Source organism: Triticum aestivum, chromosome 5A, assembly GCF_018294505.1.
Source record: "Triticum aestivum cultivar Chinese Spring chromosome 5A, IWGSC CS RefSeq v2.1, whole genome shotgun sequence".
NCBI classification, from domain to species: domain Eukaryota; kingdom Viridiplantae; phylum Streptophyta; class Magnoliopsida; order Poales; family Poaceae; genus Triticum; species Triticum aestivum.
Genome location: NC_057806.1, coordinates 586,128,090 through 586,145,741, shown reverse-complemented (window position 1 = coordinate 586,145,741; position 17,652 = coordinate 586,128,090).

Genomic DNA, 17,652 nt, shown 5'->3' with positions numbered 1-17,652 from the left:
ATATGAAGTCTTTCGATGAGAAAAAATCAGAAGGAACTTTTTGGGACGAGACTCCGCCGCCACGAGGCGGAACCTTGGCGGAACCAATCTAGGGCTCCGGCAGAGCTGTTCTGCTAGGGATACCTCCCTCTGGGAGGGGGAAATCATCACAATCGTCATCACCAATGCTCCTCTCATCGGGAGAGGGCAATCTCCATCAACATCTTCACCAGCACCATCTCATCTCCAAACCCTAGTTCATCTCTTGTATCCAATTCTTGTCTCAAAGTCTGGGATTGGTGCTGGTAGGTTGCTAGCAGTGTTGATTACTCCTTGTAGTTGATGCTAGTTGGTTTATTTGGTGGAAGATCATATGTTCAGATCCTATATGCATATTATTACTCCTCTGATTATGAACATGAATATGCTTTGTGAGTAATTACGTTTGTTCCCGAGGACAAGGGAGAAGTCCTGCTATTAGTAGTCATGTGAATTTGGTATTCGTTTGATATTTTGATAAGATGTATGTTGTCTAGCCTCTAGTGGTGTTATGTGAACGCCGACTACATAACACTTCACCATTATTTGGGCCTAGAGGAAGGCATTGGGAAGTAATAAGTATATGATGGGTTGCTAGAGTGATAGAAGCTTAAACCCTAGTTTATGCGTTGCTTCGTAAGGGGCTGATTTGGATCCACATGTTTCATGCTATGGTTAGGTTTACCTTAATACTTTTGTTGTAGTTAAGGATGCTTGCAACAGAGGTTAATCATAAGTGGGATGCTTGTTCAAGTAAGAACAGCACCCAAGCACTGGTCCACCCACATATCAAATTATCAAAGTATCGAACGCAAATCATATGAATGTGATGAAAACTAGCTTGACGATATTCCCATGTGTCCTCGGGAGCGCTTTTCCTATTATAAGAGTTTGTTCCGGCTTGTCCTTTGCTACAAAAGGATTATGCCACCTTGCTACACTTTATTTACTTTTGTTACTTGTTGCTCGTTACAATTTATCTTATCACAAAACTATCTATTACCACTTATTTCAGTACTTGCAGAGAATACCTTGCTGAAAACCGCTTATCATTTCCTTCTGCTCCTCGTTGGGTTCGACACGCTTACTTATCAAAAGGACTATGATAGATCCCCTATACTTGTGGGTCATTAGATTTCACTACTTCCAAATATAGAGTTGTCCATATGCACATTTACTTCCCTAATGTATGGTTAGATGAAACCAATAGTGGTGCATGTTTCTACAATCTTGTGCAAAACAAGGTCCGTCCAACTGACGTAGTAATCTAGATGACTTGGACCGCGATGGTAATACTCTATATAATCCAATGGAGGAAGGATAATATCATGGGAGGTCTGGAAGTTCACGAGCACCAACTTTTTACCATCTTCTCTGAAGGCAGCCATCGAGTGGGAGTTCATGCCGACCCAGTACATACCTGCCAAGAAGTTTTTGGCGATGGTGATCGGATCGATGTCGAGGGAAATGATGTATGGCGACCCACTACATACCTGCAAAGAAGTTTCGGCTAATGTAGATCAGATTGAAGTCGAGGGGCATCATGCACGCCTCCGTATCATGGTGAGCCAATCTCGCAAGACCAGATAGTAGCAAGCAGGGTGTCTTGAAAAGCTTAGGCCTCGCTTCGACGATGGCTGTGTGCATGTCCCTCGAGCATGCAGCCAGCCGCAGGGCGCTCAACATATCCATACACGAACAACACAGGTCGAGGATGTCACTGGGGAGATTGCTCCAATCGCGGCTCATATGGATGTTGCGCGGTTCGCGTTCGGCCATGGTGGAGTTTGGAAGGGGGCTTGATTTACGGGGGAGAAGGATGTCGGCGCTGGAGCGGCTAGCGAGGGAATAGTGGTACTGGGGAGGCGAGTGAGGCGACGGTACACGGGGGCACAATGAGATGGAGACGGAGAAGGAGATGGAGATGGAGTGGTGCTATGGGAGTGGAGAGGGAGACGAGGCGAGGCGCCAATGTGCTGTACATCGGCGGTGACAAACTGCACAGTGCACAGGGTGAGGCTGACTTTGGTAACCTGAACACGCCGCCTGGACTAGTGTCAGGTGCAGGGTGTTGTCACTTCACTGTGAGGACCGGATGAATAGTATTTTGACCATCAAGTGTACCATAGTTGTATTACTACTACTACTACTACTACTAGTAGGAACATGAGTACTCCGGTATTGTATAGCAGAACTAGGTCTCCCGTGCTAGCATGCCTGTTCACTTCATCGTTCAGGTATCATCCATATTGTGAACAGAACCAAATTCTCGTGCATGCCCAATCAACGCCCTACTGTGATGCATGCAGTGGTCGTTCTGGTGCATCAAGGGTGGCATGCAGATCATTCCACACTTGAGAAGAGGAAAAATGGAAAGGTAGAACGCGGCAGCAGAGGAAGAGAACACTGGCTAACGAGGCTAGGAGGGGATTGAGCAGGAAGTTAATGCTCCACGCCTAAAGGTTTTGGGAAAACCTGATTTTCATAAGGTGACTTATAATCACCTAAACAGAGGGAGTATTCCTTAACCAGAGAATGTTGTGTCGCCCACTCACGCGCTCAAAAAAAACTACGACACATTTTTTATTGTTTGCATAGGTCCCACCTATCAGGAAGGATGGGCACGTACACGAACAGGTACGACTCATCAGTCTACCCGCATAGCCTTTTCGTTTAGTCACCTAGCCGTCTAATCAACTGCCTGCACGCCACTTCTCCCATTTACTTCTCCATCGAGAATCGATTCTCCTCGGCTTCTTCACCTCCCCTTCGTCTTCATTTGCATCCAAACCCCACTGCGTTCACATTGTTTTAACCTCTTTAAATAATCATCTACTACTTCAGTTAGACTAGCCATCTAATCCTAATTCTCCAAACCTCTTTAAATAATCATCTACTACTTCAGTTAGACTAGCCATCTAATCCTATCACTGCCTTGCCCTGCCTTTCCTTCGCTGACAGGTGGGACCCACGCTTATGGGTCCCACCTGTCAGTGACAGAATGGTAGGATCGTTTGCGTCAGGGGATCCTCATCCCCCCGATGTGCCCCTCATCCCTCTCGGCCCCACCGCTCCTCTGCCTTTGTGTGCATGATATGCGGGCCAGCTGAACTATGGCAACCATCAACTTTCTACCACAGATGCACCCGATTGGACGCGGTTTGCCTACTCCGATGCTGTGCTCTGATCCATACTCCCGCACCATCGAATTTTCATCCAGCGACTGTGACACATTTCATCCCGGGCATCAATCCTTAGTTGGAGTACTTATGTACTATAGGTAGTGCCCGCCGGTGTGGCCATCTACGCCTCGTAACACCCCGACGCCCAGCTGTGGCACCCTCACCACGGCCACGCCACCACCGGCCGGTTCATCTCGAACGAGTGAGTCGCGAACCATGCCACCGCCATGAGAATGACATGTGGGCCAGCCGCATTTAAGGTCTGCATGTCATTGACTCATAGGCTGGGCACTAAGCCACTGAAGTTCGGCCCCGTGGGCCCCGTGAGGGAAATGTAACTCCTGCAGCAGGCCTTGTGGTGCTCCCATAGTACGAGATCGTGCCAAAACTGGAATTTGTTTCTTACTACTACCAACTAGTACTAGAAAGGTACACATGCATTGCACGCATGGGATTTTGGTGGTTTGTGCATTATGCTTCTACATGTGGAGCTTTCTGGATTCTAACATGTGGCAAAATCTGGTGGAATGTAAGGTTAGGCAAGTTTGATTAACTTAGGTGAGTGTTTGGTTCAAGCCACACCTTGGGCAAGCCACACTAAGGCCCCACATGACATACACACAAAAAATGTGGCAAGATTCCCTTAGGCTTGCCAACTTGTGGCTCTCATTTTGAAGAACTAATAACTTTGCCTAAGCTTAGTTGTGGCAAAGTTAGTCATGAATTAAGTTCAACCATGGAGTCTTCTAGATTATACATGTGGCAGAATCTGGTGGATGATATCCAACGGCCAGTAGTGCTCACATTTGCCATCTTTGTACCGTCGAATTGGCTTCATCCAACGACCAACTTTCAAAGTTTTTCACACACTATATAGGGGGTATAGGCATAGATGTGCCGGTCCGTTGCAATGGATCCAAAGTATATCTATTTAGTGGAGTGCACTCTAAACACATTATCTATTTATTTTTCTCTAACCTTCCGTAGCCATGCAACCAAGCCACATAAGCTTCATGGGTGCCCCCACATCATATTATTCATACTACATTGATTGAAAAAAAAGATAAATCACCCAAAACAAGATCTTCCCGTTTTTTGTTCCTACGATGCTGTGCCGTGCACGTACCTACTAGTTGTATAGTGGTAGTACTAGTAATATAGTATTGGGAGTACAAACTTGGTACTAGTAGGAGTAGTACTAGTACGGAATGCTCCTACTCTATCAACGAGCCCTGTCTGAGACCAAATTTCTTGGCTTCCGTGCTACAGCTAGATCTTCCCCTCGTTTCTATTTTCCAACCCGGCGCCGGGCGGGGTGTCGGTTTGCTCAACGACGGTCCCTCATGAAAGTGAAAATGCTAGGAAACACGCCTTCCCTAAGCTATGTGTCGTGCCGGACGAGCCATGTTGTACTCCCGATTCCCGGGCGTGTTGGGGTGCGACGTGAACGCAGCAGGCCTTTTCCTTTTACCAGCAATGTGCCCGTGCGTTGCGACGGATCCAAAGTAGTAGAATAGTAGTATTTGTTCACAAACTTGAAAGAAATCACTATTGTTTTGATATCTATATCTACTATTAAAGGAAATAGGTATTCTTGGTTTGGTTTAGTCCTTTAAATTTGGTTTATACATGTTAAGCGATCTGGGCCGGATACTTGTATGTTGATGGGCCTTTTATGGGCTTTCATAGAGAGACCGCGAAAAATAATTGGGTCAAAATAAATCAACATTGTGGGAATTGAACACAAGACCTCCTGTCTATCTCTTAGATGTAACAACCAAAGACTTTTGCACCTTTCATATTTACTAATCCCAACTCACTCTAAATATATGAGTGGCAGTCATCATGTTTATTTATTTATTTTTTGCGAGAAATGGAGTTGATATTAAAACGGCCAAATTACTAAAAGGTCCACACAGAAAAGGAAATTACAACCAAGCCCCTCTGCAACCCGACTACGCAGGCGCCGTGGACGAGCCGGTGACGCGCCATTCGCCGCCGCTCGTTGATGCCTTGGATCGAAGCAGCCCCGGGCCGAAAGGGGAAGTCTCCGATCAACGGTCCCTGAGGACCTACACCCATGGCCGTCCTCGTCGTTGCACCGCTCAACATCGCCTTCCTTATCCAGATCTTCAATCGCCGAAATCGCCATCCCTCAATCTCTGGCTCGGGGGAACCATGCACGGCCTCTCCATAGAGGAGCGAGCACGAAGAAAGGAGCTGGTCCACTGTAGAGCTCCATCGAAACTTCGCCGTCGAAGGGGAGACCAACACTTGCAAAAAGCCGATCCACACGCATCGCCGCCTCCACGAGCTGGCTCCCTAGGCACTCCTACACTATGTACACGCTGCAGATCGGGCCTCCCCCGTCCTCCCGCCGCCGGAGCGTCCGGCGGAGGGCGAAGGAGCCGCCTATTCGGCAACGGCGAGGTGGAGAGCCCGGGGTTCGCACAAATCGCCCTTCGTTCCTGTAGATGGGGAAGGGTGAGGTCCAAGGCTCATGTTTAGGAAGAGCTAATTAAGTGAATGAGCTAACAAATGAAGGATTGTGGGCTTAAATATAATATTTAAATGAATGTGGCTAATTAAAGAAAGAATTATGGGTAAATCGGTGGAATAACTATTAGAAAGATTGTGGTCTTAATAAATTCTACATGAAGGAATTGAGGTAAAAAGGTAGGATAATTAAAAGAAAGGATCTATAGGCCTTAATGTGTTGGGTCTACTAAATTAGAAAAGTAAGGATTTGATTCTCGACTAAAACAGGTGAGGACTTCATGGTAATTAATGAAAGGATCATACTTAAATGCCATTAAAAAAGTATTGTATTTAAATGAAATCAGTGGGACATCTTCATGGTAATTAATGAAAGGATCATACTTAAATGCCATTAAAAAGGATTGTATTTAAATGAAATCAGTGGGACATTACGCCCTGCAAAGAAAATATGAACATGTCTAAATTGTGAAGTATTTTTTATGTTCATTTTGTAGAAGGACGATGCTGCGTTGCAACATGTTCTTCATAATGAATCCGATGCTGTGGGACATTATGCTTGTGCAAAACATCAATTTTCCCCGTTGCAACGCACGGGCATATGTGCTAGTACTCCTAATATATTACTCCCTCCGTACCTAAATATTTGTCTTTTTTGAGATTTCAAATGGACTATCACATACGGATTATATAGACACATTCTAGTGTTTCTAGCAAGATGCCCGCGCGTTGCACGAAGTTGATGGAAAAGGTAAGCACAACTTATAAATTGACGGATGGAGTACTAGTTGCAGTGATGCATATAATTAAGCAAAGGGATCGCACATGTCGGTATTGACTGGAATGAGAATGCAAGAACACAATAAGAATTAAGGCCACGATGATGCGATCGCAGTGGTGGTTACAGAAGGCAAGAAGAAAGATGGATCCACGAACGTACGACCTCCTCCTCCTCCTCAACTTAGTGAGCCGGGCCACCGACCAGCGGCTAAGGAGCGGCGGCTTTTGTGGCGAGGTCGAGGTGCTTCTCAGCAAAGGCATCCAAGGCTTCCAGCCAGTTGAGGAAGGCCAACGTCGTAGCGTCCTCACTGGCCTTGTAGATACCTATGTACATGATTTCCTCGTACACGTGGATGTGTAGGTCGATGAATTCGTGCAGGGCGAGGCGCCTCGCGCCGAGCGCGACCTCCATGTGGACATTCTTCGTGGCGTCGGCGGGCAGTCGCAGGGCCACTAGTGCTTGAAAGAGGTTCCGGCCATGGAGGTCGATTAGGGTGGCAGGCAATGAGGAGCCCGGGCGTGCGGGCTGGAGGAGTATGGCGATGTCGTCCGCGAGCTTCTTGAGGACGGTGAACTTGTTGCTGGTGGCAACGATCATCTGGTCCAACTGAGAGTCGTAGCTGGCGTCGACGGCGGCCATCCACCAGCCGGTCTCCAACATCGTCTGGAGACGATCCTCGGCGCCATGCTGCAGGCCGGCGTCATGGACCATCTGGCGCAGCCGCTGGCCGCTCACGCGCATCGCCGCCATGGGTCTGGAGTGAGCTCTTTTGCACTTAGTGTAGGTGCTTAGGCAAATGCTTAGGTGCGTACGATGTGGTAGATGCATTGGAATGGAGGGACACCTTTATATGAGGGCAACGAGGGCAAACTGCGTTGCATTCACATCGTGCAGCCTCTTTTCCTGGACCTCCTCCCATTACTTCCCTCATGCATTAATTGAAGGAGGATGCACTGGCCGTTTAACATATCGGGAACTGCTACTCCCTCCCTCGTCTGCATTAAACCTGTATCAGGAACTGCGCCGCCCGCTGTGATATTGAATACTCCCTCCGTCAGGTGAGTATTAAGTCATCTTACGAAAACCAAATAGTAAACACATAGGCGTGGTGCATTAACTCTCACGTTGTTTCTTATTTTTTGACATAAATAGAGGAATCAACCAAGAAGAGATGTGGGGCTTGTATGCTTTTAATGACTTGAGACTATCAAACATGACATGAAGTGGTCAGTTCGTTGCACAAGAACAAATACAACCCACGTCAGCACACACGCATTTTATATAGCATCACATCCAATGGCTATAAAAGATGAATGAGACCAAATTATATCTCATCTAGATGAGTTCTAGCAAAACTGTATTAATAATACTTAGTACTCCGGCGCCATGTATCATATATTAGTATCATGTAGTACTTTATTTATTTATGAGGTATCCAGATGGCACTGCACTGCCAAGAAAAGAGGGTAACATCAAAATTATGGACTACTTTTTTGAGTATGTTGGTAAGGCCCGGTTGTAGTCACTTGTTGAAATCTCTAAAAAGATAAATACTCCCTCCCTCCGGAAATACTTGTCATCAAAATGGATAAAAGGAAATGTATCTAGACGTATTTTAGTTTTAGACACATCTCTTTTTATCCATTTTGATGACAAGTATTTTCGGATGGAGGGAGTAGAAAATAGAGTTGGTGATGATGGTGTGCGTGCCATCCTGCATTATAGGCCGTCGGATTTATATCTAACGGATAGGAAAGAAACTATGACAATTTTGCAAAAATATACCCACACGTCTCTCCACGTTCGCAAATAAGGCCTTCCCTCATTCAACCTTTTCTCTCACATGATAAACTACTCATACAAATGCATCTTGAGGTGTCCATAGAATCGAAGAGAGGGATGATGTGTGTGTGTGTGCGCGCGCGCGATCGATAAAGAGTGCCATCGAATTTGTGTGTGCCCACATAAAAGATATAGTGGCTGGCCTACTGGAACGTGAGATGGGACATGTGCAGTTTGTCTCTGTGGCATGGATACCTACCTGCAGCGCTCGACTATCGATGTGTGGTGGGGGAAGAGGGAGGCCCAATTAACTATAGAGGTACAATGGCTGGTATATGTGTGGAGGAGGAGAGAGGCCTACCTCATGTATTAAGGAGATCGATCTGCCTCATGTATTAAGGGACATCGATCGGCATCCATGCATATGTGCAGGAGAGGAATAAGGTTGGGAGAGAGACAGAGCTAGAGTGTTGGAGGGGGTGGTAGTGGAGTTGCTTCTAACAAATGGTGGGATAGGCTTGCTAGAAAAATGGAGGGCACGCCCACAATATCAATAAGAGAGGAGATGGCTGCTTGTTTTCTGTGCACGTGCGTGTGAGAGACGGGTCAGGAGGCATGCACGAATGATGAGGGGGGACGATGTGGCTGTGGTAAGCAGACGTAACTACATAGGAAGATCAATCACCCTTTGTTAGAGAAAGGAGAGACACAACTTGTGAGGTACGTCGATCGATGGGGGGGGGGTAGTTAAAGTCGATCTAGGTATATGTTGGGAGATCGATCGGTATACATGCATGTGTGTGTTAGAAGCAAATGAGGCATGAGGAGAAGGATAGTGAGAGAGGGATGCATGTAGGAGGTGGTACGAGAGGCATACTATATCGAGGGGGGAGGAGTGTGCGAGTACGAGAATGATGAAAAGAGTGGTGGGAGTGAGGCATGGACGGTCACAAGAGAAGAGGGGAAGCTTGTGTTTGTGCTAGCCACACCTGGCTAGAGAGGCATATCGATCGATGTGTGCCGTAAAGAATGAGCTGGGGGGCCTACACACACCGTGGGTGAATGGCCTAAAGTGAAAAGACGAATTTGCGGGATGGAGCTAGAGAATGCTGAGGGAGGGTGAGAGGGATGCGGGCGTGTGCATGCACAAGATAAAGTTAGCACTAGCTACAAAGATAAGAGGGTTGTGTGGGTGTAAAAGACGAATAGAGATCATATATACTTCATTATAAAAAGCGAATTCGGATATTTGAAGAATTTATCATAGTGTTTCAAACCGACGCATGTGTGAATATATATAATGGTGATACACATGGTGTGTTTATGAACATGTTATACTACATTTAATATATTTTATCTCTACTCTTATAAAAAACGGAGTTGTTGATGATGGTGTGCCTGCCATCCTGCATTATAGGCCGTCCGATTTATATCTGGCGGATAGCAAGGAAACTATGATGGTTGAAGTTGGCAACAATCATGATTGTAGATTCTTATTGAAATAGAGAAACGAATTCAAATTTAGTTCGAATTGCCGCGGTAGTATAGACATTTGGAATGCACTCAAATGTTGGTATGAGTAGGTTACATGCATTATACAGCAAGCAAAAAAAATTAATCGGACATAACATGGATTCATACTCCCTCCTTCCATCTATATAGGGCGTAATGAGATTTTTAAGACCGCCTTTGACTATTGATAAGATTAATAGTACATGACATGTACAATGTGAAAATTATATCATTGAAAGAACCTTTCACAGACGAATTTAACGGTGTGCTTAGTGTAAGTTGCATGTCATATATCATTGCTCTAATATTTGGTCAAAGTTAGCATCGAAAAACGCATTAGGCCCTATATAGATAGAAGGAGGGAGTAGCTTTGAATAGCATTTGTATAGTAAAACGGGGCAAGACTCTCTCTTTGTGTGGTGTGAATAGTTTTATTTTTTTCATTTTCTTTTTGGTTGAGGGAAGTGCGAATTGATTTGGTACGTACAAGTACAATATTACTACACGTTAGGCTTGTCCCTAAAATTCAACCCGCGTCTTGTTATATCCCGAAAATTCAGATATCGTGCTTCCAAAACTGGCGCCTTCACAACCCGCGCCTTGCTATCCCGAAATTACAACGCGCGCGAAAACTCCCTCGAGCTGCCAAATCCCGACACGCGAAATCCCCCTTCTAACCCGGAGCCGAAAGGGCCGCTAGTTCAAATCTGTGGGGGGTACTTTTGTAACACGCCCTACATTTTGGACAAGCGCGTCCCTAAGTCATGCTTCACCCCCTCCCATCGCCCCCTTTTCGCCATTCGAAATCCCAGACCGCCATAACCTCTCCGCTCTAGCCGCGAAACCCCACCCTCCTCCGTCCGCCATGTCACCGCTGCCTAGCCGGAGTCTCTTCCCCGACGACGTTGTCCACCGCAACAGCTCGACGTCCCTCGTCCACCTCCCCGCGATGAGGATCCGTTGTCCATCTCGCCGCCCCGCCGGTTCAGCCACCCCGTCCTCCACCTCCAAGGAGCTGCTCCGATGATCGCCTCGTCTATCACGGCTGCTCCATGCCCACATCGCCACCTTAACCCGCTCCACTGGAACCGCAACATCCTCACCGACTCCTGGACGAAGCCGAGGCCTACTCGGCGCCACCAGAGAGGTTGTACACTCATCGCATCGCACCTTATCCTTAACTCGACCTCCCGGCGCCGACGGTGCTCCATCCCGCACCCCCATGGAGCGGCTACCTTGAAGCCGGCGCCGCGGGCGACATCTCCACGGCGGCTCTCCCCCCGTGCGAGGCCCTTTCGGCGGCGGCGTCCATACTAGCCAGATCTGCTGCTGCTGCTCCAGCTCTCACTCGATCGCTCGCTCGCCTAGCTACTGCTTCTACTCTCCCCCTCGCTTGTGCTGCTGCTCTGCTCCGATTAAGCCACACTTCAGTCGACTGAATCGACTTTTGGGCCAGTCGATTTTCAAGGGTTGGGGGCTCGCCAGAGTTAAGGAAGAACCACCCACAGCGGGGACGGGGGCTCGCCGGGGAGGTACCCCACTATCTATCTTAGGGTTCAGGGTGGGGGCGGGGGGCCTAGAGGGCTGGCCGGGGCGGCGGTGGTGAGTTGTTTCAGGGCGGCGAGGCGGCGCTGGGGCCGGCGGTTCGGCCGGTGGTGGCTGGCGGCTCAGGGGGATGCAGGTTGAAGATGAACTGCAGGCCCTCCCTAAACTACATGGCAAGTGCCTCTCTGCTACCATTGCGTTCAGTTTCGACAGTAGCATTCAGATTCCACAGTAAATTTCAGTTTCGACAGTTAAGTTCAGAGTCAATAGTTTTTACCTCATCTGTTGTAGTCAGGTGGTTTTTGGTGATGTTAATTTTACATCCATTTTACATCATCTATTGGAGATGCTATTAGAATTCCACTTGAGATTGATGATGTCTGTCTTGTGCTGCTTCAGCCTTGAGGTCTTACGGCTCACCGGAGCTGCTCCAACGATAGAACAATCCATCACAACAGAGCAGTGCCCTAGACGCCGTCTACAGATTCCTCAGATCTTCCTCCACACCTCCAACAGCCACCTCTGCCTCAACTGCTTCAGCGACCAACCCAATGATGCTGAGGTCGACATGGCTATGGCAAAGAGGTTGTACACTTGTTGCATCACTTATTACTATACATTCACGTCGATCCATTAGGGCTATTTTGGTTCAACGAAAAAACGTCGATCCACTAGTTGTTACCATCACTCTAAATTTCTGCATGCTCTCCTTACATAATCTCACCATAATTTTTTCGTATGCATGTCGGATATTGTACACAGTCATGCTGAACATGTAGAGAAAAAGAGAAGAGTTTTGCGCAGCAATACAATTTCATGCAGACATCGCTCCATGGTGGGTTCAATGGCAAACCCTCCCCACCCCTCTCCAGATTGTAATCCAGAGGAAGATATCTATTCTGAGGCGGATTCAGACGCAGCTGACCACTCCTATTTACCCCCAAGGTGTTTGCTCTACCTTGGCATGATGATGTTAGTCATATCATGCATATGTTGCCTTGTAGTGCCTACTTTTGACATCATATATGTCATCTGCTTAGTTTAGACATGTCCTGTAATGCCACCTGTTTAGTTTCTATATCATATATGGGAATTATGAAGTCTCATGTCTTTTAGCCAGCCATAATATATGTGAAATGCACAATGCCATCCTGTTTAACGAGGCATCACATATTTAAATGATATCTTGCCCATCCTTTTCTTCATTACATCTCCATTTGTCGACAATGTTTGTACATTAAACTACTCTTCCTGTGAATCAGCCATTTGGGTGGGAGATGGAAAAATCTGGAGTGAAAACAAGGCCTTCAGAGCAGACAGTGCTACCTGTCGAAGCAGATCTCTTGTTGGGTCCCGATAGCTCCTCAGAGATGGATTCAGAGACAGATGACCAGTCCTATTCCCCCACTGAGGTGTATGCTCTAACTTGGCACGATTATACTGCTCATATCATCCATACGGTGTCTTGCATTGCATAGTTTAGACATCATATACACAATATTCAACACCATGTTCTTAGTTCAGACATCATATCGAATGCCCTCTGTTTAGCATATGAATCACATATGTGAATTAAATGATGCGGTCCTGATTACTTAGATAACATGTAGGTGAATTATGTCATGCAATCCTGTTTAGTTATTCATCATATCTTTGAATTATGTTCTGCTATGCTATCCAGTTTAGATAGACATCATATATGTGAAATTATGTGATGCTATCCATTTTAGTTAAACAATATACATGTCAACTATTTCATGCCCTCTTTTTTCCACACTATCTATTGCATCTGTCCCTCATACAATGTCTGTACATTCAACTATGTTTCCTATTTATCAGCCATTTGAATTGGAGCGGGTGATGCCAGTATCTAGCGGACTAAAAACACGGTCTTCAAATAAAACAGTGCTACCTCTTGGTGGAGATTGCACCCCGGCTGTACATGCACAAGAACCAGCCCTACCACACATAACCCAAACTCTCGCAGATTGTACCCCTACTGCGATGGATAGAGAACCAGGTTCACCCAATCTAACCCCAACCCCATCCGATAGTAACCCAGTTCCTGTTGACACAGCACCATCTCCACCACAGAGCTCCCAAACAAGAGCAGTTAGTAAGGAAGCTCCAGTGCCCAAAGGGCTAGTACTATCACAGCGAACCCCAACTCCACCAGTTAGTACGCCTATTCCTATGGAGGAAGCACAACTAGTTAGTCGTAGTTTAGCATCTATCGCATTTGATGTTGTTAAATCATATGTGCATATCTTCCCATCTTGGAAATATTATACTGAAGATGAAGGAAAATGCCAGTTGCAGGTGTTTGTGCAGGAGTTATGTGCAAGTAATGTTATTCATGGCAATTACTTTGCTTCGTCCCATACATCCTACCTCCATGATGGTTATAATACAGCAAATTTTCCCATTTTTCTCTATAGAAAAGGACCGATTTGGAAACTCAGGATGAGGTAACCTGTGCTAATACCTCTGCTATCTTCAAGAATGCTTGGTGGCAGTATCAGAATTACCTGAAGAAAACGTACTTCACCGGCAAAGAAACTCATCAAATTCCCTTACGTTCTCCTGAGACACATTTACTGGACGATGACTGGGAACGCCTTGTTCTGTAATGGTCCCGAACCAAGAATGTGGTAAGGTCTATGAGCTCATTTTCTATTTTTAAGTATTATATTCTTGCGTCTTACTGTACTCTGTTCATGTAGAACAAGTGCCTAAACCTGAAGAACAACTATTCTAATTTAAGATTCCATTGCTATCATAGTTCAAAAAAGCGCTAGGCGTTAATTGTGCGTTTTGCCACCGCCTTGCGCTTTACTAACCAAAGCGCATGCTTATGCACAGTTATGCACATATTATGCGTTGTTATGCGCAATGCGTTTTGCCAATGCCTAGAGCCTAGGCGCGCTTAAGCGCCCGCTTAGGCGCGCCTTTTTTAACTATGATTGCTTTGCTCTTGTATCACTGTATTTACTCATACAAACTTATTTTTAAATTGAAGGATCCAATCGAAACTCCAATGGCACAACAGGTATGTTCACCCATGTTTCTTTAACAGGTTTGCTCTTATCAATAGCTCTGTTGATTTCAATTTCAATTGTGTATACAGTTGACTTTCATATCATGCACATTACTAGCATCACAACCGAGCCAATAGTGTTGTTGTACATGTAGACCCGTGGTACCCATCTGAAATCTTGTTGTGCCGTGTAGTTTCCCACGCTTTGTATTCTTTCACTGCTGCTTTGTCTTGATCTGATATGATTTGAACCGTGTCTCTATTTTGATTTGGCAAGACAATGCAGTGACCATAGGACATAGATATATGTTTGTTTGATGCTTTTATTATGTACTAGTACTTGGCAATAGAATACTTGGTAGTTTAATCCTGTCCACCTTACTAATGAACTGGTTCACCGAAATGAGTTTCATATACTAGTACATGCTAAACTTGTTATGTGTCTGCTTGTTTCTTCTTTTAGAATGCTGACAGAATATTGGGGAAGAGTGCCTTATTAAGTAATGGTAAAGGAAGTAATGCAGATAAGGTTCAGGATAGTGACACATCCTTGTTGGTCTACAACAAAGCTGATAAAACAGCTAAGGAAGACTATCTTGAAGACAGCGAGACAACCCCAAAGTCCTGTCTTGGTTTAGTGTTCGAGTTACTGGCCACTACCGCTTCCACAAGCTATTCAAACTCACTGTCTGAATCAGTTCGGTTTCTTGAGTCTCAACTACAAGCTGAAAGACATCGATCAGCTGTGCTGCGACAAGAAGCGGAAGGACTGCGGAAGTCCCTGGAGCATTCAGATGCATACTTTCTGGTGCAACAGCAAGCGTTGGAGGATTTTAGCGCCAAACAGGACAAAGCTAATCAGCTTGCTAAGCTTATTGCCAGCATGGTGTATACCCAGGATAACATTTCTTGAGCTCTTCTGAAGTTGTTTTAGTTATGCTCTTGTTTTGCTGCCGCGTTTATTTGCACTGGTGGCCAATTTTGACGGCCAGTGTATGTAATGTGCTGCTTTGTTCCCTATGTTTGCACTGGTGGCAAACTTTGATGCCCAGTGGATGTAATATGTGTAATAGCGGTAATAGGCTAGCATTAATTGCTTGCTTATTTATTTCCTTATTGTCTTTTCAGTGTCAAAACCGGCAGATCTCGGGTAGGGGGTCCCGAACTATGCGTCTAGGCGGATGGTAACAGGAGACGGGGGACACGATGTTTTTACCCAGGTTTGGGCCCTCTCGATGGAGGTAAAACCCTACTCCTGCTTGATTGATCTTGATGATATGAGTATTACAAGAGTTGATCTACCACGAGATCGAAGAGGCTAAACCCTAGAAGCTAGCCTATGGTATGATTCTTGTTCTTGGTCCTACAGACTAAACCCTCCGGTTTATATAGACACCGGAGGGGGCTAGGGTTACACAGAGTCGGTTACAAGGAAGGAGATCTACATATCCGTACTGCCAAGCTTTCCTTCCACGCCAAGGAGAGTCCCATCCGGACACAGTCTTCAATCTTGTATCTTCATAGTCCAACAGTCCGGCCAAAGGATATAGTCCGGCTGTCCGGATACCCCCTAATCCAGGACTCCCTCAGTAGCCCCTGAACCAGGCTTCAATGACGATGAGTCCGGCGCGCAGATTGTCTTCGGCATTGCAAGGCGGGTTCCTCCTCTGAATACTTCATAGAAGATTTTGAACACGAGGATCGTGTCCGGCTCTGCAAAACAAGTTCCACATACAACCGTAGAGAGAATAATATTTTCACAAATCTAATCTGCCGACGCATTCCGCAGTGTGACATCACACCACAGCCAGGTCACCATTCGAATCATTTTTCACAACCAACCTCAGTGTGTTTCACGAGGCGGTTTCCTTGGCACGTCTTGTCGAAGCAGAGATCGTGTCCCCTTATTATGGGATTCCCATCAATACGGACGTGGGTAACCCAACCTCGCCATCAATTACGGCGCTTGGGGGATAAGCGAGTTTTACCAGGCTGGTGGGGGCGCATAGTTTCGTCCGCCCTTATAAAGGGATAAGGGTTCACCTTTTTCTACCCACGCCTTCTTCCTCCTTGCTCATCCATTCTCGCGCACTCGAGCTCCAGCGCCCAAGTCCACATCCTTCTCCTCAACCCTCTCCAAACATGTCCGGAGCGGGAGGCAAGTGGATGGTCTCCTCCGTTACGGAGGGAGACATCAAAAAGCTGCGCGGGGCCGGATACTTAGCCGCGGATATTGCGCACCGGCTGCCAGCCGCGGGGCAGATCGTCCCTACCCCGGAACCTTACGAAAGGGTGGTTTTCCTCACCCACTTCGTCCGCGGACTGGGGTTTCCCCTCCATCCATTCGTCCGCGGCCTTATGTTCTATTATGGGCTGGACTTCCATGATCTAGCTCCGAATTTCATCCTCAACATCTCGGCGTTCATCGTCGTGTGCGAGGCTTTCCTCCGCGTCCGGCCCCACTTCGGCCTGTGGCTGAAGACCTTCAATGTCAAACCGAAGGTAGTAGGCGGCCAACAAGCGGAATGCGGCGGAGCCATGGTGGGCAAAATGCCCAACGTTACATGGCTCGAGGGCTCCTACGTGGAGACCATAAAGGGGTGGCAATCGGGGTGGTTCTACATCACCGAGCCGCGCGACACCAACTGGGTGGCGGCCCCCGAGTTTCGATCCGGAATCCCCACGCGGCTCACTTCCTGGAAGGAGAAGGGCCTGTCCTGGGGCTCATCGGTGGAGCTGGACGGACTCCAGAAGTGTATCCGGAACATGATAGGCAAGAAACTCAAGCTTGTCAACATAGTCCAGGTCATGCTCTTCCGCCGGATCCTCCCGTGTCAACGACGGGCTTTCAACTTATGGGAGTTCGACCCGGCCCAGCACCAGACTCTACGCGAGCTCTTCGACACGATGCATAAGGACGTCTGGAAGGTGCTGTTCAAGGGCGCCGAGGTCCCCCCTCCCCTTACCGAGGACCGCGGGCTAAGCGCGACGCGCCCTGCGAATCCGGTAAGTTCTGTACACCTCGTAGGGTATTTATTTTCCATAGTTTAACCATGTGCGGGGTCTGAGCTCCCATGCCTTTGACAGGACTGGGTGGAGACATCGGAGCAGATTGACTGTCCGGCCCCTCTGCCCAAAGACCCTACAGACGCTCTCCTGACGGAGATGCGGACTCCGGCTCCTTATGAGGTGCCAGAGAAGAAGATCAAGAAGAAGGCCACGGGAACCCGAAAGAGTTCCCGGCGCCAGGTGGTATCGGACTCATCGTCCGATAACTCCGAGACGCACTCCTCCCGTGA